Source organism: Pleurodeles waltl, chromosome 12 (assembly GCF_031143425.1).
Source record: "Pleurodeles waltl isolate 20211129_DDA chromosome 12, aPleWal1.hap1.20221129, whole genome shotgun sequence".
NCBI classification, from domain to species: Eukaryota; Metazoa; Chordata; class Amphibia; order Caudata; family Salamandridae; genus Pleurodeles; species Pleurodeles waltl.
Window position 1 is genome coordinate 624857644 of NC_090451.1, and position 22269 is coordinate 624879912.

Genomic DNA, 22269 nt, shown 5'->3' on the forward strand with positions numbered 1-22269 from the left:
CACTAACTCATTTTCTTTAATAAACAGGCCTATAAATCTTGTTGTTATCTTGTCACATTTGCTGGTCATTGGAAGACCGAGGTCAAATGTCAAGCTGTATGTTCGAGGGAGTCTGGTGTTTATTTTGCTTTTAGCTGACTTCAAAGCGAGAGCGTTTACAGAAAACTGGAATGCAGCATACTTTCCCCAGGGAGCCTGCTTGTGTCCTGTTTTTAATTTTTATTTTAGACATAGCCATCTCAAAGGTATCTCGTTCTTAAGCTGCACAAAACATTTGTCTTTCATTTGTGAGGCTTGAAGTTCACTATTGGCATTGTCAAGCCTGAACATATCTACAATAATGTTTGAAAACTATTACTTTACAAAAAAAACTTGCACTTATGTAGTCTGTTAGTACTAGTAGTATTATTGGCATTGGAAGCATGAACATATCTACAATCATCTTTGAAAACTATTACTTTACAAAAACAAAATCTTGCACTTATTTAGGGGGTCATTCCGGACCCTGGCGGCCGGCGGTATGTTGGCGGTAACACCGCCAACAGGCTGGCGGTGTTCCGCCAGCAATTCTGACTGTGGCGGAAAAGCCACGGTCATGCCGCCGGCCCCTCCACTTTCCTGCCAGGCTTCCGCCTGGCGGGCATAATCCCCAGGTCAGCGGTGCAAGCACCGCTGCCCTGGGGATTATGAGTCCCCGACCGCCAGCCTGTCCGTGGCGGTAAACACCGCCATTGAAAGGCTGGCGGTAAGGGGACTGGGGGTGCCCCTGGGGGCCCCTGCACTGCCCATGGGCATGGGCAGTGCAGGGGCCCCCAGGCATAGCCCCATCGCGCATTTCACTGCCCGAATTTTGGGCGGTGAAATGCGCGACGGGTGCTACTGCACCCGCTGCACATCAACATTGCCGCCGGCTCTATTACGAGCCGGCGGCAATGTTGATGTGCCATTTCCGCTGGGCCAGCGGACGGTAACGCTGTTACCGTCCGCTGGCCCAGTGCAAATGTCGGAATAGGGAGGCATGAATACCACCGGCAATGGCGGTATTCTGTCTGCCTCGGCAGTCTGGAGAAAAGACCACCGAGGTCGGAATGACCACCTTAGTCTGTTAGTACTAGTAGTACTAAGGTGCAATACTTCTGCATATGAATGAAATACATTTTGGGAATTTATGCAGAGACTTTTTCATATTTAGCACATTTTTTGCAAAATGTCTGTACAAATGAAGGGGGCCAGGACGTTAAATGTGCAGGACACCCTTGTTACTTGCTTTATTTCACGTCAATTAACTTGTAAATAAATGCTTGCCTGTTTTCAAGGAAGGGAGTGCATGCAAAGTTCAGGAGGGCACTTGTGAACTGCACTGACTTAGTATGACGTACTAGTACTACTAAGATGAAGCAGTTCAGGATATGAAAGAAATACATTTTTGGAATTGTTGCAGAGACACTTTCATATTGAACACTTTTTTTGCAAAATTCCTCTTCTTTGGTGAGTCCATTTAATTTGTGAAGCTGCCTTACAAATTACAAAAACGCATTTCAGTCTCAGCTTCAGCCTAACATGTGGTGATCGGGGCAATTTACACTGTTAATGGCCCATTCACTGTCAAGCACAGGATAAGATATTTTCACAGGAAAGAGCCATCCACATTGTAACAATGTAACAATGCTTGGTTTTCACTTTCATGGGTAAAGCATATGCTTTATTTATGACATCTATGACACCACATTTTGGAGAGCTGGATAAGTTTAAAGGCACTTTTTATGAAAGATTTTGTGTTTATGCTTAGCTACACAATAATTATGTATTCCATCTGCGCCTGTGCCTTTTTCGAAGCACATATATTATTGGATATAAATTATTTCATCATTTGACCTTGCAGGCGCTAGGGTCATGATTTGAATGGTGCAGCAGGTGAAGTGGTACAGGGACGAAAGTCCCAGGAATCCCACTGAATACCGTTTATTGCTAAATTGTGCTACTAAACAAGCAGTCACAAGTGCAAGTACCTTGCCGGGACTAGGTTCGTGATTTGAACAGTGAAGTAGCTGCAGTGGCACACAGGCGTTAAAGGCCAGGAATCCCACAAAACACTGATTATTGCTATATTTTACTACTGTGCAAGCAGTCACAACGGCAGGTACCTTGCAGGCACTAGGGTCATGATTCGAGTCGTGCAGCAGGTGCAGTGGCACAGTGGCCAAAAGCTCTAGGAAACTCACTGAACATAGATTATTGCTATATTATACTACTAAATAAGCAGTCACAAGTGCAGTTACCATGTAGGCACTAGGGTGCATGGTTTGGGGGCATAAATCACAGCAATATTGATTGCCTGATCATACAGTTTCCCTTTGAGGAGTAGAAACGACCTTCCATGTTGGATTTTCAGTTCCTTTATGGATATTGCCACTCCATATGTTTCAGTTTGTGTTGCTCACCTAATGTGGGTCTCCTACAAACAAACTGTATATGGCTGCATTTGTCCTACATAGAAGCAGATTGCCCCCATCTTCACCGGAGACTTTCCTCCATACATATTCCTTATAGGATTGAAGGCTCTCCATTCTCACACTTATTACCTTAGGGAGTGGGTCATATCACATCACCCCTGCAGGCATCCGGGCATCTATTAGTGCCACCCTTGCATAGCTGTGTGTGTTGCTTCTGAGCGTCCCTGCCTCCACTACACACAACTCAAACCTAAAACCTACTGAACTTCATAACTATTTTTGTATTTGGCCCTTAGCAAGGGAAAGTGTCTTGTAGCTCTCCCTTTCCCCATAGTCCAAAACATGACTCAGCGATTACTGTTCCAACTTTCATCGATGGGGTCCAGGCAGTGTAGCCCATAGGCAACCTTGCCTTATTACCTTCTGTGGTCAGCCATGGGATTTCGTGCTCTGTGCCTACCCTCCCCAACTGGCCCACCTCCTCCTTATTCATTTCAATTCTGCTCCCAATCCCAAAACATTCCCTGGAATCTACCAGACGTGACTTGGGTTCCATTCTGCAACCTTACATGAGTTTGTCTTGATGTCTGATCAGCTTCAGTAGAGATCTCATATCAGTCCTTTGTTACAACAGTTTCTGTTTCCGTTGTCTTATCGTTCATTCGTTAGTTTGGGGGTTTTCAACCACCGGTTGATATTCATCACCATTACCTGATTTCATCTATGACTAGGAGAAGGCCAGTCATTGAGCCTTGTGGGCCTCACCTTTGTTTCATATTATTTTTCTCTTCTTGTTCATGTTTGAGTGGAGCATTTTTGTTATTAGATGTGACCAGTCTGCGGTTGCAGATTTTATTCTTGATGTCGAAGGCTGATTGCAGTTCTTCTAGCCTGCTGGTTTCCCCCACTAGTAACTTTGGTGCTTTTTTCCCCGTCAGGAAAATGGAAGGAAACCCTTCTATTTCAAAGAAGATGTTGAATTGATAGGTGGATTTGTACGGTCTGTTTCCCTTGCCTTATCTTCAACGTGATGGGGTTCAACACCATCCTTCTCTGCAGCATTGTCTGCGATATGTCCTGGAACATTAAGCATGTTTCTCTTTGAAAGGAGTGCTCACCCTCCTTTCCTGCAAGCCAGTAAATCCGCTTCGTTTTCATAGAAGTAGTGAAACTTGATCACTTCATCTCTCAGTCTTGAATTCTGTTGCAAGCGTTTGGGCCTCACTCTGTGACTAGATCTAGGAAAACCTGCCAGTTGTCTCCCCTAACAGTAACAAGAGCATCCCCTCTATGAATATATTGAGATCCTGGCCCTCTGTTTCTTCTCTCAGACCTTTCCACAGTCTTCTTGGGGCCCCCTTTTTGCTCATTCAGTCCACTGGTACCAAAGGCAATCAACTTGGGCTGCACAATCCCCTCTCTACCTGCGTTGATTGTTTCGGGGACCTGTCGCCATCTTGGTGTGACCATGCATACTCTGCTTCTTGTCTCTGCTTTTTCACCAAGGCTCACATCTCACTTACCGGGCTTCAATTAAGGCCCCGTGAACAAGGTTGAAGGGTTTAAGACATCAAAATCAGGTCCAGGAGATCGGAACCAGTGGCCCTGCCATGCCGCTGCCATGGCCATGCCCCTCATCTGAAACTTTCTTATGCATTTTGCCTGTCTCACTGTAATTGTAACCTGCTTCAGCCAAGGCACCTGCATGTAATCTTTTAGCGAAATTTAACTGATTCTAAAAAACTATCTCTACTTTGGTATACATTTGAGCCTGGTCTGTACTTGGAAAGCTTGCTTCCACCAATGAATTCAAGGGAACTACAGGTCAGTTAACTGTGATTCACAGACTCTTAATTTTCCTTTGCCAAGAATTCCTTCAGAGTCCACCAAATCCGAAAGTGGAAATTTGACAGTTCCTTTCACTAAACTTCTGCTGTGGAGGGTTTCAGTGCCCTGTGGGAGAATAAGATTCCTCCATCTGTAGTTGTATCCAGAACGCTTTCAGGTAGGCCCCCTTCTTTACGCTGATCTGTTTCACATATGATATAGTCTACGATCTGGAACCTTATACATATCTGCACTTCCCTGGCTGAAACCAGCTCACGCTGTGTGTCTTCCAGGAACCGGTCCTAAACACCTGGCGGGACCTTTCACTGGAACTCACTTCAAATCTCCATTAGAGAAACTGAAAAGGTTTCCCCTGCCAACCGGAACCAACAATGGTTAGCACCGTCTTCAACCAAGCACTGCATATATGTAAATGTTAATCCTAAGTATATGTGAAGCTCATGTCTGTAATTCGTTCGGAATTGAGTTATTTTTTCCAGTTAAAGACACAAAGTTGAGCTTTGCTCCTCACATTCATATTTATCAGCTAGCCATTTAATCCATCTACTGTCCTGTGTAATGATAAAAGTGTCTTCTTTTACAACATTGTTGTTCAAAATATTTTCTGGTGCTGTGAAAGAAAATAAAAGGAATGGGACCTATTCGCCACGGCTCTGGCATACAGTACCTGATTCAAGGCACACTAACACATTTGTACCAAGCTTAGCCTTGGGAGTAAATACTGGCCAGCTTGACAGTAATTTGGTCCAGGAACCATCAGTGGCCACAGGAGGGGCTGTACACCATTGCAGTGTAGCAACTGCAGGGTTTTAGGGCCAAATCCCGCTTACCACTCTGCTCTTAACAGAATAAGGGGAAACGCTGGATCAGGATTCCTGCTGCAAGTGCTCTGGCCTGCATAGAGAAGAATAAGAAGGTTGCCTCCTGGGAGAAGAATTGATGGATTGCACACTACAGAAAAGGGCCTACCTGGAAGGAATTCATCAGCCCAAATGCTACAGGACTTTGGGAGCTGGAGTGAAGTCTGCATCATCCCTGGGTAAGAGGTCCGCCAGTTGCTGTGTGCCTGGGGAGAAATCGCTACCAACTGGCCATTTTGCCAAGGGGGAAGATCATTACCTTCATCATGTTTGGTGATCCTCTTAGACCCAGACCCCAGCAGTGCTGCAGGGAAAGCTGCGTGCCCCTTGTTCCATCCACAAGATCATAAGGATCAGCTTAGTTTCATATTCCGCAGTAGTCAGACAGGTAACTTGGTTAGGCTTTGCTGACCTCAAGTCATGAAAACCACATTAAAATCCTTTGCACTTTTAGGTAGAAGCCATTTTTAGCTTCCCAACTCTTAAACTGCATTTGCCCCTTAGTCGCTGGTGCCTATCTCCCTGGCTCGGCGGGCACTCATGCAGTTAAAGAAGATTCGCTACACAGAGAAGCCATGGGTCAGAAAGTGACTAGAGGAGTAATGTTGTTGGATTTGCAATATTGTTTTACTAAATGACAAACTTCTCTGCACCAGCTGTACCTGAAGCCCTTTCCCTCTATCTGGTCTGTTGGTGATGTCAATAAAGAGACTACTTTTAACTGGCAGATATTATACTGCCGTTCACAATTAACTATATTGTTGATTTGTTTTTTGTTTTTTACACCAATTTTCCATAAATGGGAAGTGAGTCAATATGTGGACACAACACGTTTCGTTTGGCTCCTCGAGCATTTTCTACCATCCAAAAATTTCAAATGTTTCCATCTTATTTGGTGTCCAGTATATCTTCTGCAGTATCTTTTGTTATGTTACAACTAGGTCTAGGATTGCACTTATCTTGTAACTTATTTAAATATTTAACCTACTCAGTTCTCTGAGATTTCAGCATTCAACGCAAGAACCCAATAACTTTGTTAAGTAATATATGAATATTCTCATTCATGAGAAGTTGACAGAGTTTAAAAATTGCAATGTCTATGAGAAGATTATAGCTGGACGACTAAATAATTATGTGGTTTAAAGATGGTGAATATTGCTGCTAAACACTGAGAATTTGTCACAAATGCTAATAATTTCATACTGCGCCCTATGGATGACCACACCTTCTTGTGACATTGTTTGCTTCATCAGAGTTATACTGCATTCTATAAAGTTTCATTAGAAAAATATATATTTTGTGAAAACTGTTAGGTTTATGGAGGCAGATTTAATTACTTGGAAATAACCAAACCCTAATGTTTTCATTCATCTTTAAAAAGAAAAAAATCAGCTTACTGCCTGTGCATTCATAAATGAGACCATAACATGTTCCCATAAAGGAATATTGGAAACGGGAATACTTTTATAGCTTGTTTTCCAGATTGATTACACTTGTTTTTTTCAGAAAAACTGGCAGAGTTATTTTCATATTTGTTTCGTAATGTTTATTCCAGGATATGTCTGTTGTGTCAGCTCCCATTAAGGTGGGCAATCATTATACACCTTTGTTTTTTCTAGTTTTGATATCGGTATCACAGGAGTCCTACTCCAGTTTATGCTGCAGCCTAGAAATGAGACAAATGGCTCAGTAAGCCAGGTAAATCAATATTCTCACACACCGTATACATTTAAGTAAAGTTAACGTGCAGGGTTTGTGACAATGAATTCTCTAGACAAAGTTCTCCATAAGAGAGACATCCTATTTTCTTATAGAGATCTAACAACAGGCATCCCTCGGATCCTGGATTGAAAATCTGAGAATTCCAGCCATGCTGTGAGTGCATCATCAAAATAGGCACAGGGCACTGATATGGGATGATTGATCTAAAGTTCAAAGCGCGATAGTTGATGCATAATGAGACCGCGTTGTTTTTTTTTCGAGGGCCAACGCAATCAGTGAAACATAAGGGATGCTGGGCTGCTGCATGATTCATGTGGTCTTCAGATCTTCTAAATGTTTTCTGCACTGCCTCCAAGTCTTCTTGGGCCTGGCCTGGTGCCCAATCTGATCTACAAACGGAGTATAGGTCTGCAGTCAAAGGTTATGCACAAGCTTACACATCTCAAAAAAGCACCATTCTCAGGTTTAAAGTACATCTGCCCACTGGGCTAGCTTCCAACGCGGCCCTTCCTTAGTAGATTCTGATGTTGTGGAAATAGCCTAAGTTCAGTTTGCAGTGAATGAACTTGGGTTCTTCTCCAAACTTTATCCTGTTCTTTACCCACCGATTATCCCTGTTTTTTGCACTTTTCCTAGTAGCTAAATCTACTTCTTCACCTGGCCCTAATAGCACCACTTAAAGTAAACCTAACCTGCACAAAAATAGGAATCTTGACACTAAAAACTCTACTTTATTGCCTAAAATTATCCGAATCCAAGCCCACTTTTTTTCCCCTCAACAAAAAGTTTGCGTCAATGGAAAAACATGATTTTTTTCTTTTGGCTATGCATTGTAGGGATTCTCCAAAATGGTATTATGTGTCATGGCATTGGTTGTCCAGACATTCTCATTACAGGGCTCCCAATTTTGTTGGCCAGTAAAATAGTACATAATGCACTAGGGAAACAGACATTGATATTGCAAGAGGAAAATTTAAATGTTACTCCATAATGTAGAGGATCTTCTAAAAAAGAATGGGGATTTTTTCTAATAAACTTTTTAACAAGTTACTGCCAAATGTAGCACATTAAAGCATGGCATCCAGGACATGGCTCCCAAGTGTAGACGTTTAAACAGCGACTACAAATGGGCTTTGTGAAACAGGCCCTGAAATCCACTGCAAATTGGCAAGAAAAAAGATTCATGGGTGGAACATGCTTCAAAAGGAAATGGCAGCTACTGATGACGCTGAAAAGAAGGTCTAACAAATATTCATATATCATATAATCAAAAACGTATAAGGTAGTGTGATTTTAGCAAAGAAAAATAATGTACGTGGGAAATTGTGCCCACGGAGTAGTTCGCCATTATTATAAACGGGCTTAATTAATCATGAAGAATTGACAAATGTAGTAATCCGTCAAAATTGCAAATGTATTCTATGATTTTCTTGTCAAAACTGTTATATGCTTAGCTTAAATTTAGCAGAGGCTTTGGCCTAGTCGCCTGGTCTCAAATTTAACTGCGTGGTTTTCACTTGCATTAACACAGGCAGTATTTTACTTTAAAGGTTATATTTTTCCAGTAGAGATGACTAATACATTTATCTCAAGGTTTCGTGCTAGGCCGGTTTTATCCCTTTTTAGCAAGGTCAGTTTCTGCAGGTGCGGACAATAAAAGTACTGATATCGAAATAATTGGCAAACCTTGTTGCAACTTGTGTTCCAAGGCCCCAAGGACACCTTATGTAAAAATGAGTACTAGGAGAAAGACACTATTCATTGGTCAAATTGAAGCCACCCTGTGAACCCTCCAATGGAAGACCCTGAAGTATTTGGAATGTTTCTTACTTAAACCCACCGGACAAAGAGAAGTCAGCCATTTTCTTCAATGCCATTTTGAAGTCTGATCCAAGACGCCATCTTAGACGACATCTTGATGCCCTTTTCTCCACTCCAGAGAAAGAGACTTTGAGAATTCTCACCCTAGAGACTAACTTTAAACCTGCCCCGTCTTGCCCATGCAGTAACTTTTGCCCCATTTTCCTTGCTGCCGCAAGGAAACTTGCCCTTAACTTTGCCCCTTTGAAATCTGCCCCATGCTGATCGAACCGGTACCTGAAGGACGAAGACTATTCCTTGAATGCTGATTGTATTTGGTAAATATGAAAGGATAATTGTATTATGCACTGTGTTTTCCTTCCTAGGTACCAACTGCTTATTTTGATAGGGCCCAAGCTAGAAGTTTTCTAAATTTGTGTTGATTAAATTCGTTTTGCATGAAGCCCCACATGCCAATGCTAATTAGAGGCTAGTCGAGGTATTCATCTGTTGCACCATGCTGAATTGAAATCTTGTTATGCTGACCGATGTATGAAATTAGTCAAATTCAATTGCTTATATTAGTGATTTGCATTGCCATAACCGAGTGCATTATAATTCAGATATTGCATAGATTGCGTTTCTTCCGTCGTTATGGACAACTAGTAATGTTCGTATACATATATCATTTGGTTTTGAGACTTATATACATTGTGTTAGCTTTGTTAATATAGGGAAATAAATTAATTAACTTTTAATAAACTGGTGTGGTTATTCATGACTGAAAGGTCATAGTGCGTCAAAATACAGATTGTTATTGATTCCTAATGTGTTGACTGATTATTAATTGATTTTTGGTTGTTGATTATAATTAGTTATCGATGATAGATTTGCGTGATCCGACTATTCTTGGATGAGGAGAGCCCAACTAGGTCAAAAGGCCCACTGACCTCCAGCGTGTCCAAGTAATTTATAAGGACTGGACGCGCTATCAGTAGATGGTAGCAGAGATTGATGGTTTGGCCCTTTAGGACCCCATCCGAACAATAGGCGGAGTCAAGTTAGAATTTTCTTTGATAAAACAAGTTGGAGAGATGATGATGCCCTAAGTCCCCAATGACTTTCCCGGAATCTCGGAGCTTGCGAATAGAGGATATGGAGGTGTGAGAATGTTTTCGGCGTTTCTAGTGACGGTATGAATGAAGTTAGGGTTTCGCGCTTGCACAGCTTATGCCGCAGATGACTTATGAAGTTTGTGAGGATTTTAGGGGGTTACAAACTCCAGTTGAAATTTTAGAGGAGTGGTACTCCAAGGTGTGAGAGTAGGGAAGTCGTCGAACTTCATATGTGTGTAGCACTTTGTGCAGGAAAAATTGTCCACGTGGTTGTTGATGTTGAGACGGGCCCTGCGAGGTCAAAAGACTCCGGAGTATGTTGAAAAGTGTATGAGACACTTGATTGATGTTGTAATTTGTTCGGTTTAATAGGTTGATCGGGTGTGGTCAACGAGTCAGTACGAATATTGAGGAATGAAAGAAAATTTCGACTTTGAGATTTGACGAATTCTAAGGCGCGCTAGAATAGTTCATTGATCAGTTGAGAGTAAAATTTGCGGGTCAAATTTTGCTTGCGAAAGTGGGAAACCGAGAAAGATGGAATAACTGCCGAGGCTAGTGAAAAATCCCTAAGGCTTCTGAAGCAATTGTATTACCCTTCCTGTAGTAAACCGACAGATTTGTTTTCTTCTTTTTGGTTAGTGCTCGCGGTATATTGCAGAAATTAGTTTTGAGTGAAGCTGAATGAAGGAGGACAAGCCGCAGGACTTTGTCAGCAGCAGTGTGTGGGTGTGACGTCACTAGGAGCCGCGCTGAGATAGGTTGGTTGGTGAGAAGGGTCGCGCACGGATTGGACGCAGTCCGTGAAGCGAAATTGGTGGGGAAAGGCAAGCGAAGAGTATTCCGGGAATTAAAGTCACTTATTGATTACATTTTTGAGAAAAATAAAAGACGGAAAGATTACATTTTTCAAAGCATTTAAGAGTGCCTTGAGGGGAGATGTATATATTAAAGCAAATGTAGGAGAAGAAACACCGCCTGAGGGTACACCAGCTTACATCGTGATTGAAGAAAAGGGTGTCGCACCATGTCTTTGGCTAAAGCACTGGTGTAAATTAACAGAAAAGCATGGGAGTGTAGCGTTTCCTATCCACAGGTCATTTAATTTGAGAGTTTTGGAGAATCTAAGATTTGCGCTATACAACATGAAAGTACCTCCAAGATCAGCACAATTTGAAGCGCTAGCAATTTGGGAGCTAATGGCTAGAAACCAACAACAAAAGAAATTTGAAACAAGGGTGAGAAAAGTAGAAAAGACTCTAGCGGATGCTAGATGGGATAGTACTCAAAAGGTTTGGAGATCAGACGTATTGCAGGGAATTAAATTGTTTCCAGCAATTACTGACGAAGCAGAGACGGAAGGAAGGAAAGCTACCTATAAAACAAACAGGAGTCAGTCCAGAGATAGAGAAAACAATAGAAATTCGAAAAGGTCAGACGAGTCAGACGATGAGGAGTTCATTATACAATTGCTAAATGACCGCCCATCACCATATGTGGAAAGCGAAAATGGCCCGAGCACCAGTACTGCCCCTCTAGAACCAATACAGGGTAATGTAACACCAAATTTGAGAATATCACAGAGGCAAAGCAGTTCCGATATGCCTTCTACACCACAAGTACCACAAATTCAGAGAATATATCTTGAGGTGCCTAAATTGAAACCTGTCAATGATTATCAGCCGCAGGTTCAAAGGCGCTATTGTGATGAGCATAATTTGGAAATGACTTCTAGTCTAATAGCGCAGGGAGGACAGGGTTATCAAAGACCGACGTTGATTCAAGCACAATCAACACAAGTCTTGATGCCTCAAAAGCAGATACAAGAAGTGCCGAGGTACACTCAATTAGCAGAGAACCAGTTAGATATGCCAGCAATGATGAACCATAATGTGGGAATTAACATGCCACAGAATGCGGGGAACAGACAGAATCCAGACGCAATATCCCTGCCTATCACTGTAGGTCCGCCAGTAACATTGTATATACGGGCAAAACCAAATGTACGTGACAAAGGGGTAATGACACAAAATGAGACAGGGAGAAGGTGCATAGAAAATACTCGAGAAACGACTCCGGTAGGCACACTGCTAAATAGATCTGGGTCTTTGTCGGAATTTAGTCCAATTCCAATTTGTGCTCCGTCAACTGTGGTAAGGTCAAGTGCACCACTAATAGTACCACTGACCTCAGAAACAGAAGTGCTACAGAAGCCATCAGTAGCAGTGGACGTAAGTGCCACATTAATGGGACTGAATGAACAACAGTTAACACAATGGTTGAACAGCCTGAACTCCCAACAGATTACACCCAGCGGGAAAGGAGAAGAATATTTGAATAAAATAAGATTGGGCATGGAAGCAGACGAACTAGTAGAGGGAACGATGGGTCTGAACAGGTTAGAATCATACACAGAAGAAGAGCTGAGATACATGTGCCCTAGAATTACAAGAGAAGTAAGCAGCATACATAAGAAATTACAAGAAATTGCAGACAGGAACAAGATCAATATAGGTAAGACCAAACACTTGAGCAGAAGTTACAGGTTAGACCTTGAGACAAAAGATTTTGAACACATGAGGTCTGCAGGAATGAAAACACACCTTAAAGAGATACTGCAAAGCGTGCAGGTTTGGAGATGTTTAGACAAGTGGGAGAGTAGGCGGGTCAAGAAAAAGGATAAGAAGAAAGAAAGTACCCCAGATCGGAGTGATAAAGTACAACAGAATGATGACCTGATAACCATGTTACCAATGAGAGAAACAGCAGGGGGAAAACGTGTCCATGTACCGTGGCACAGGTGCGATATTCAATCCTTTACGGATGATTTCCCCAAATTAAGAGAGAAACCGATTGAATGGTATCAAAAAACAGATAGGTTTGTGAAACTCGCAAAATGTCTTTGGGAAGACCTGAATACATTATTCGAAATTGTGGTTCCGGCAGATTTATGGGAAGATTGTAAAAGGGCCGTAGGTTGGCCAACAAGCGAACCAGAAAGAGATAGAGACACAGGTGCACCATCGCCTACGGTAATGAGTTTATACCATAAGGTGATTGAACATTTGAAAACAAAGGTTGCATCGAAAAATGTAGATTGGCAGGGAATTGACAGAACAGCACAAGAAGTTAAAGAGTCGATACATGCGTACTATGAGAGATTGTTGAAGGCGTTTAAAAATTACAGTGGTACAGAAACGATTGAGGCAAAGGACATGCTCCACTTTGTGTTCAGATTTGTGGAAGGATTGAGACCCGAAATCAGTCAGATGAATAAAATGCATTTGATTTGTTGGCAGTCAAAATCGATCGATGAAGTGTTGAATTATGCAAAATACTGCAGTGATGAGATTGAGACAAAGCAGAAAAGGTTGAAAGAAAAAGTGATGGTGATGCAGCTTAGAGCAGCTCAGACAGGTTTGCAAGGGTTGCAAGGTTTCCAACAACAGTTGCCGCAGCAGCAACAGCAGGGAAATGCTATGTTTCAGCCACAAATGAGAGGCAGAGGCCGAGGAGGTTTTGTGAATAATGGTCCTGATTTAAATACTGTTATGATTCCTAATGGTATACAGGCAATAAAGGTGATGCCATGTCACACGTGCGGAATCGTCGGGCATTGGAAACAGGAGTGCCCAATGTTGGTGCAGGAAGGCGTAGGTCAGCAAAACAATGATGTCAATCCATTTCAGAATATGAGAGGACTGAAAATGAGGGGTCCAAATCCAAATTTTCAAAATAATGTGAACCAGATGCAGGGTTTACAACCCATACAACCACAGCAGGTGCAAATGCCCTGTGTACAAATGGCCCAGTTGCAGCCAATGCAACAGCAGTTTCCCATGGTACCTAATCAGCAAATGCAAATACCCTTAGCACCAATGAATCAGCAACAAAACAGGTCACGGGTCAAGGAGTTAATCAAAATGACACAGTACACCAATTCCCGTTACACAGTGAGAATGGAATAAACAATGAATGGGAGAGTGAAAGTTCAGATGAGGAGGGAAATTGTGTGCTTGCAGCATCCTTGGAAGTTGATCAAAAAGGACCATATGTGGAAGGACGATTTATGGGTCACAGTGTTTCGTTCTTGGTTGACACAGGAGCTACACGCTCTACAGTCAGAAGTACCAAATTTGCCACTTTCGGGGAGAACGGTTCAAGTAGTGGGAGTAGCAAATAGGTATCTGACAAACCCAATCACAGATCCAGTGCAAGTCAGAATTGGTAACTATCAAGGGTCACATAAATTTGTGGTGTGTGACTCGAGTCCAATATCCCCGTTAGGGAGAGATTTGTTGTGCAAATTGGGATGCTCGATCATGTGCTCAAATGATGGAATTAAAATACAGACAAACAGTGATGAGGAAGAAGAGGACAGTTTAGGAGGGGACGAAGTGGAAACTGTTGATGAAGAGTATCCCCTGATTACTCTTTATCCAATGCTCACTGAAGCAGATATTCCCGCAGAATTACAGGAAACAGTTGGAAAGGAAGTGTGGGACATGACAGGGGAAGAAGTAGGATTGGTTAAAGGAGCAGAACCAGTGAAAGTGACTGTAAAACCCAATGCAAATTTTTCTCAGACTCCACAATACCACATGTCACAAGACACTCTCATTAAAGTCGCCCAACTCATTGATGAGTTTGTGAAAGGGGGAGTACTGAAAGAGGTACTAAGTAGTCCATGTAATTCACCAATCATGGGATTAATAAAAACCGAGTGGAAAGGTCCGAATTGTTCAGGATTTGAGAAAAATAAATTACATAATAGTCAAATGTTGCCCTGTGGTACCAAATCCAGCTGTGATAATGTTTCAAATTCCCTGTGATGCAGAGTGGTTCTCAGTCATCGACTTGTCACAAGCATTCTTTTCTGTGCCTCTTCATGAGGACAGCCAATTTCTCTTTTGTTTTAAATTCTTGGACAGAGTCTACAGTTGGTGTTGAATTCCTCAAGGGTTTTCAGAGTCACCATCAATATTCAATCAGATTCTAAAGAAAGATTTGGAATCATTGGAATTACCTTTTGAATCGACCTTGGTACAGTATATTGACGATTTGCTGATCGCATCCAAGACAGAAAATGACTGTACGGTTGACACTATTGCCCTATTGAACCATTTGGGAAGGAACGGACACAAATTGTCTCCTTCAAAGTTACAGTTCTGCCAGAAGAAAGTGAAATATTTGGGTCACCAAATAGAGAAAGGGTCGAGAAGAATAATGAAAGAGAGAATAACAAGTGTACTTCAAATGAGTCCCCCCAAAACGAGGAGGGAGGTGAGAAAGTTTTTGGGAATGGTGAGTTACTGTTGCCAATGGATTCCTAATTTCTCGGCTCTAGCCAGACCTTTGCTGAAACTGACCCAGAGAGAAGCACTGGATGAAATATTGTTGAAAAGAGATGAAATGGATGCTTTTATTGAATTAAAGGAATGCATGTGCAGAGCTCCAGCTTTAGGTATGCCTGATTACACAAAACCTTTCACATTGTTTTATCATGAACGTGATGCATGTTCCTTGTCTGTCTTGACTCAAGCCCATGGTGGCGTAAACAGACCAGTAGCATATTTTTCAGCTACTTTGGATCCAGTCGCAGCAGCCTTACCGGGATGCTTGCGTGCTGTAGCAGCAGTTGGTATCAGCCTAAATCAGAGTGAAGGAATAGTGATGGGACATCCTTTAACAGTCATGGTCCCTCACTCAGTCGAAATACTTTTGACACGTTCCCGAACACAGCACATGACCGGTGCTAGGCTTACAAGGTATGAGACAATCATTTTGGGGTCACCCAATGTGCAGCTGAAAAGGTGCACTACGTTGAATCCAGCAACTTTGTTTCCCAGTGAAAATGTTGAAATTGAGAACGCTGAAGACATCGAGCGCGACTGTCTTCAGGTGACTGAATTTTGTACAAAGCCAAGACCTGATATCAAAGACACCCCATTGGAAGAAAATGATCAAATTATTTTTGTTGATGGTTCATGTTTAAGAGATGCACTAGGAATATTGAAAGCAGGATATGCTGTATGTACAATAACTGGTGTTCTGGAGGCATCTTGGCTTCAAGGAGTTTACTCTGCACAGGTAGCGGAACTAGTAGCCCTTACTAGAGCTTGCCAACTTTCCACATTGATGAAAGTCACCATTTACACTGACAGTCAGTACGGATTTGGAATAGTGCATGATTTTGGACAATTGTGGTCACAGAGAGGCTTCATGACCTCTTCAGGATCACCAGTGAAGAATGGTGAAAGAATAAGAGAACTGTTACATGCCATCCAGTTGCCAGGAAAAGTAGCAGTGGTAAAATGCAGTGCACACTCGAAATCACAAGACTTTGTTTCTTTGGGAAACGGATATGCAGATCAAGTCGCAAGGTTTTGCGCATTGAACTGCATATTGCTCAGAGACGAATGGAACCTGATAAATGAGCCAGAACTTGAGCCAAATGAAGCCTTTGCTTTAAAAGTTGTAGACACAATTGAAGAATTGAAATTCCTACAAAATAATGTCAGTAAGGATGAGAAACTCTCATGGAGCAAATTACAATGCATAAAGAAACCAGATGATTTGTGGGTTTCAAGTGAAGGGAGATTGGTTCTACCAGACAGTCTTTTAACACAATTGGCCAGGTTGTATCATGGACAAGCCCACCTTGGAAGGGATGCCATGATTAGACTTTTTAAAATTGATTGGTTCAGTCCTAAATTCCTTCAAGTTGCTGAAGCAGTTTGCCATTGTTGCGTCATTTGCCAACAAATGAACGCAGGGAAGGGAACAGTAGTAAATTTGAGCCACATTGGAAGAGCGGGTGGGACATTCAGCAGGATGCAAATGGATTTCATTGAGATGCCTATGCATGCAGGCTTGAAGTATGTGTTGGTGATCGTGTGTATTTTCAGTCACTGGATTGAAGCATTCCCTACACGTAGAAATGACAGCCTTACAGTTGCCAAATTACTCCTGAGAGAACTAATACCACGTTTCAGATTCCCGATCTCTTTGGAATCAGATAGGGGAAGTCACTTCAATAACAAAGTAATCAAATTGTTGTGTGCAGTGCTTAACATTGAACAAAAGTTGCATTGTAGCTACCGCCCTGAAGCATCAGGACTAGTGGAGCAAATGAATGGCACATTGAAATCGAGGATGGCGAAAATATGCTCGTCCACAAACTTGAAATGGCCTGACGCATTGCCCTTGGTGTTAATGTCAATGAGAAACACACCTGATAGAAAGACTGGACTATCGCCGCACGAGATCCTCATGGGCAGAGCCATGAGGCTTCCAGCAGTTCCTGTGAATGCACTTGTAAATATTACCGATGATATGGTATTGGACTACTGCAAAGGTCTAGCTGATGTGGTACGCTCTTTTTCTCACCAGGTGGAGGCAACCACCTTGCCACCGATCCAAGGTCCAGGACACGCCCTGAAAGCAGGTGACTGGGTCGTGATAAAGAAACACGTGAGGAAATCGTGTCTGGAACCCCGTTGGAAAGGGCCTTTCCAAGTGATTCTGACAACTACCACAGCTGTGAAGTGTGCGGGAGTTCCCAACTGGATTCACGCCAGTCACACGAAAAGGGTGACGTGCCCCACAGAAGAGGAAGTTGAAGCGCTGAAGTTACCAGCGACTGACAAGAGGGTACCAGGCACAGAGACAAGACAAAGAGAACCTGGAGGCGAACAGGCAGAAATAGAGGAAGGGGAAATATTTTCTGAGGAAGAAACAGCTGATCCAATGGAGGAGAACGGAGGAGAAACATCAGGAAGTGACGAAGATCCTGAAGGTGACAAAGAGCCTGCGACAGGTGAAGAAGCAGGAGAGCCTGATCAGAGGAGGGCTTTCCCAGAAGCAGACGATACAGGAAAAGAAAAAGAAAACCTGGTTGACCTCCTAGGGGGAGAAAACGAGGCGGGACAGAGTGAAATCGTTCAACCTCTTCCAGAACTGGTAGCAGGTCCGTCAAGTGAAAACAGTGCGAAAAGGAGACAAAGCATATCACCAGTGAAATTAAGGACTAAAGAAATATTAAACGAAAGTGAAGGGCCAAAGTTGAAAGAGAAAAGGAAAGAAGTGTCTGTCGCAATAGCATCACCAAGTGAAGAGAAAGACCCAGCCAAAGAACAAGGCACCAGCGAGAGAGAATCAAAAGGAGATGCAAAATTGAAAAGGAAAAGAATACCGAGCAGAAGATATTCTGGTCCGGAGTGGACATACATAGCCGCTAACGATTGGTCAGACGAATTCCTATCTCTCAGTCTTGAGAACGAAGAAGCAGAACGTTACTTTGGCACATGAGAAATGAAAATTCCATGAACATTACCGGATAAGACATTGACAACCTGATTGACTTTGAAACCGATTTTGAGACAAAGCTGCTAACCGATAAGAGGCTAATGCTGCTACAGAAAACCGTGTGAAAATTGAACTTGTTCAGCTTTTATATATATCTGCAAATTTGATTTGAGAAAGTGTCTTCAACTTTCTGATTCTATATAGATCAGGCCAGGCAATAATACAAAGGGACACAAAATTAAGTGTTGCAAATATATATGTATAGGCTTAATAACTGCATGTATACTAATAATTATAGTTATAGTTCTTGGAATGCATGGAGAGAATGAAAGAGACGCGAATGATGCTTCTACTTCTAAACCTACTACTGAACTAACTCCTCAGCGGAAACTCGAACAAGACGAGAAATATTTACACGACAAGAAAGAGTTGTCTTCAAACGTTTTCTATCGCTTGCTGAATGAGTATGTTGAGACAATGGATGCGAAAGATTGTTATGTGTGCACACAAATACCTACCTCAGTAAAAGAAGGAGTGACATATCATAGCATGCCTCTTACGTATGGAATTTCATGTAGTTTATTAATGACCAGAGTTTATGGCCAGGAGTACATTCACTACTTTTATTCCAATTATGATGTTGTATTTGCATATATCCCCACAATAGAGCTCCTGAGTAAAACAGCAAGAGATTATTATATAAAGTTAGTTAGGGGTTTCTTTGAGCCATTGTCACCTTTTCACACAGAAAACCTTACATGCTTGCTTTCACCGATAGAGAAAAGTTTTCTAGATCACACTGATGATAGAAGGAAGGAGGAGAAGGAGAGATTAGAAAAGGAATAACACAAGAGGACATCTGTAGATAATTATGCTTTTGCCGCGATAAAGACACAAGGGAAAATATCTTTAGATGCAGTACACGTAGGGAGGCTTTGTGTATATAGGCCTAAATCATATTATGATACAATCTTTGTGGGAACGGGTGAATGTAAACATACGTTTTTGTTTCAAGCTAAATGGACGTTCATGCTGAATGGACAAGACCCAGTTATTCCAGGGATATATTATATTTGGGGAGTTAACGCCTATTATCGTCTTCCAAAAGGATGGTATGGGAGATATTATTTGGGAATAGTATTTCCAAAGATTTATCCACTAGACAACTTAAAGAAATTTCCAAGGCTGTCTGAATCACATCATGTTCAGAAAAGGGAGACAGCTTCTGGTGTGGTAGGAGATATATTTGGAGCGATGATTCCTTCAGTAGGAGTCATATTGAATTCAATTAAAACAAGAAAATTGTCTACTATTGTGGATAACATGTTGACAAAGTTCTCAGGAGCTATAATCCTGATGGATGCTGAACTTGCTGCAGAAAGAGCTATGACTCTTCAAAATTGACTTGCCTTAGACATTCTTTTAGCAAAGGATGGCGGTGTTTGCAAAATGCTTGGTACACGTCACTGTTGTTCTTATATTCCGGACAACAGCAGGCAAATTAGAAAAATGCTTACAAATTTAACTAATGAGAGTACAGATTTGAAAGAACCAGGAGTATGGGAAAAGGTTGGAAAAGGATTTGCTTCTGTGGGAAATTGGCTCAGCAACATTTGGAACAGAATATTACTGAAGATAGTAAAAGGAATATTAATAATATTAATTTGTTTATTAGGTATTTGGGGAATATGGAAAGCTATTAAAATATTGAAAATAAGAAATAAAAGGAAAAGGGAAGAGAAAGAACAAAATAAGATGGTAGAAATATACAGAGAAAAATCAAAGGGAACCAAAAGAAAGAGGGAATTGACTGAAGTGCCAAATTTCTAAAACAGAATTTTAATGGGATAAAATTTGTGGGAAGATTTGATGTGATGACATAATTAGTCATCAGAGGAGGGATTGATGACGCAGAAAAGAAGGTCTAACAAATATTCATATATCATATAATCAAAAACGTATAAGGTAGTGTGATTTTAGCGAAGAAAAATAATGTACGTGGGAAATTGTGCCCACTGAGTAGTTCGCCATTATTATAAACGGGCTTAATTAATCATGAAGAATTGACAAATGTAGTAATCCGTCAAAATTGCAAATGTATTCTATGATTTTCTTGTCAAAACTGTTATATGCTTAGCTTAAATTTAGCAGAGGCTTTGGCCTAGTCGCCTGGTCTCAAATTTAACTGCGTGGTTTTCACTTGCATTAACACAGGCAGTATTTTACTTTAAAGGTTGTATTTTTCCAGTAGAGATGACTAATACATTTATCTCAAGGTTTCGTGCTAGGCCGGTTTCATCCCTTTTTAGCAAGGTCAGTTTCTGCAGGTGTTCCAAGGACCCAAGGACACCTTATGTAAAAATGAGTACTAGGAGAAAGACACTATTCATTGGTCAAATTGAAGCCACCCTGTGAACCCTCCAATGGAAGACCCTGAAGTATTTGGAATGTTTCTTACTTAAACCCACCGGACAAAGAGAAGTCAGCCTTTTTTTACGATGCCATTTTGAAGTCTGATCCAAGACGCCATCTTAGACGACATCTTGATGCCCTTTTCTCCACTCCAGAGAAAGAGACTTTGAGAATTCTCACCCTAGAGACTTTAACTTTAAACCTGCCCCGTCTTGCCCATGCAGTAACTTTTGCCCCATTTTCCTTGCTGCCGCAAGGAAACTTGCCCTTAACTTTGCCCCTTTGAAATCTCCCCCATGCTGATCGAACCGGTACCTGAAGGACGAAAACTATTCCTTGAATGCTGATTGTATTTGGTAAATATGAAAGGATAATTGTATTATGCATTGTGTTTTCCTTCCTAGGTACCAACTGCTTATTTTGATAGGGCCCAAGCTAGAAGTTTTCTAAATTTGTGTTGATTAAATTCGTTTTGCATGATACCCCACATGCCAATGCTAATTAGAGGCTAGTCGAGGTATTCATCTGTTGCACCATGCTGAATTGAAATCTTGTTATGCTGACCGATGTATGAAATTAGTCAAATTCAATTGCTTATATTAGTGATTTGCATTGCCATAACCAAGTGCATTATAATTCAGATATTGCGTAGATTGCGTTTCTTCCATCGTTATGGACAGCTAGTAATGTTCGTATACATATATAATTTGGTTTTGAGACTTATATACATTGTGTTAGCTTTGTTAATATAGGGAAATAAATTCATTAACTTTTAATAAACTGGTGTGGTTATTCATTACTGAAAGGTCATGGTGCGTCAAAATACAGATTGTTATTGATTCCTAATGTGTTGACTGATTATTAATTGATTTTTGGTTGTTGATTATAATTAGTTATCGATGATAGATTTGAGTGATCCGACTATTCTTGGATGAGGAGAGCCCAACTAGGTTAAAAGGTCCACCGACCTCCAGCGTGTCCAAGTACAAGTAATTTATAAGGACTGGACGCGCTATCACTCCCATCTGGTACAAACAGGAGCAGAGAGTTCAGGCCCCTCCATATTCCCCATGGGAAACAAATATAGATTGGGGGCAGAAAATGCACACCACACAAAGCAGACTTTTTTGGGATGTTGAATGTCCAGTAATAAAAGAGATCTATCTTGTCAAACATAACTGACAAACGATGATTAATCACTGTTCCGGCATTGTGGCTTCTAGTCTTGCTGCTTCAAATGTGAATAATGTTTGTTATTGACATGGCAGACCTTCATTGGGGGAGATGGCTTTGTGCTGGAGGGATTTGTTGTACCTTTTCCAATACTTTGAACTATGCCCGAGCTCAGCTAGTGGACCACGTCCAGAGAGGTAAATGTTTAACCAACACCAGGCCTAAGACAAATGGTGGTCTTTTGAGCATTATACATGCAGGGAACCCTCTGCATTTCACTGCACACCTTGTGAATGGTATCAGGAATGTAGATATCAATTGAGCAGTGGCCGGAAAGCAGAATTCTTTATTTGTTGAGCTGTAAAATACATTGCTGCTACCCTGGGCCCAGTGCAAAGGCAGACATACGACAAGGCGGGCCAGTGGAATTGTCCGTCCGCAACGTTTTCCACATAATTATGGATTTGCTGCTTTTGCCAAATAATGCATCATCATCTGCTGTATAATCTGCAGATAAAAAAATGTTTTTAGCTCAAATGGATCAAACGTTACTTAAATTGCAGTGACACGTATTGCCGC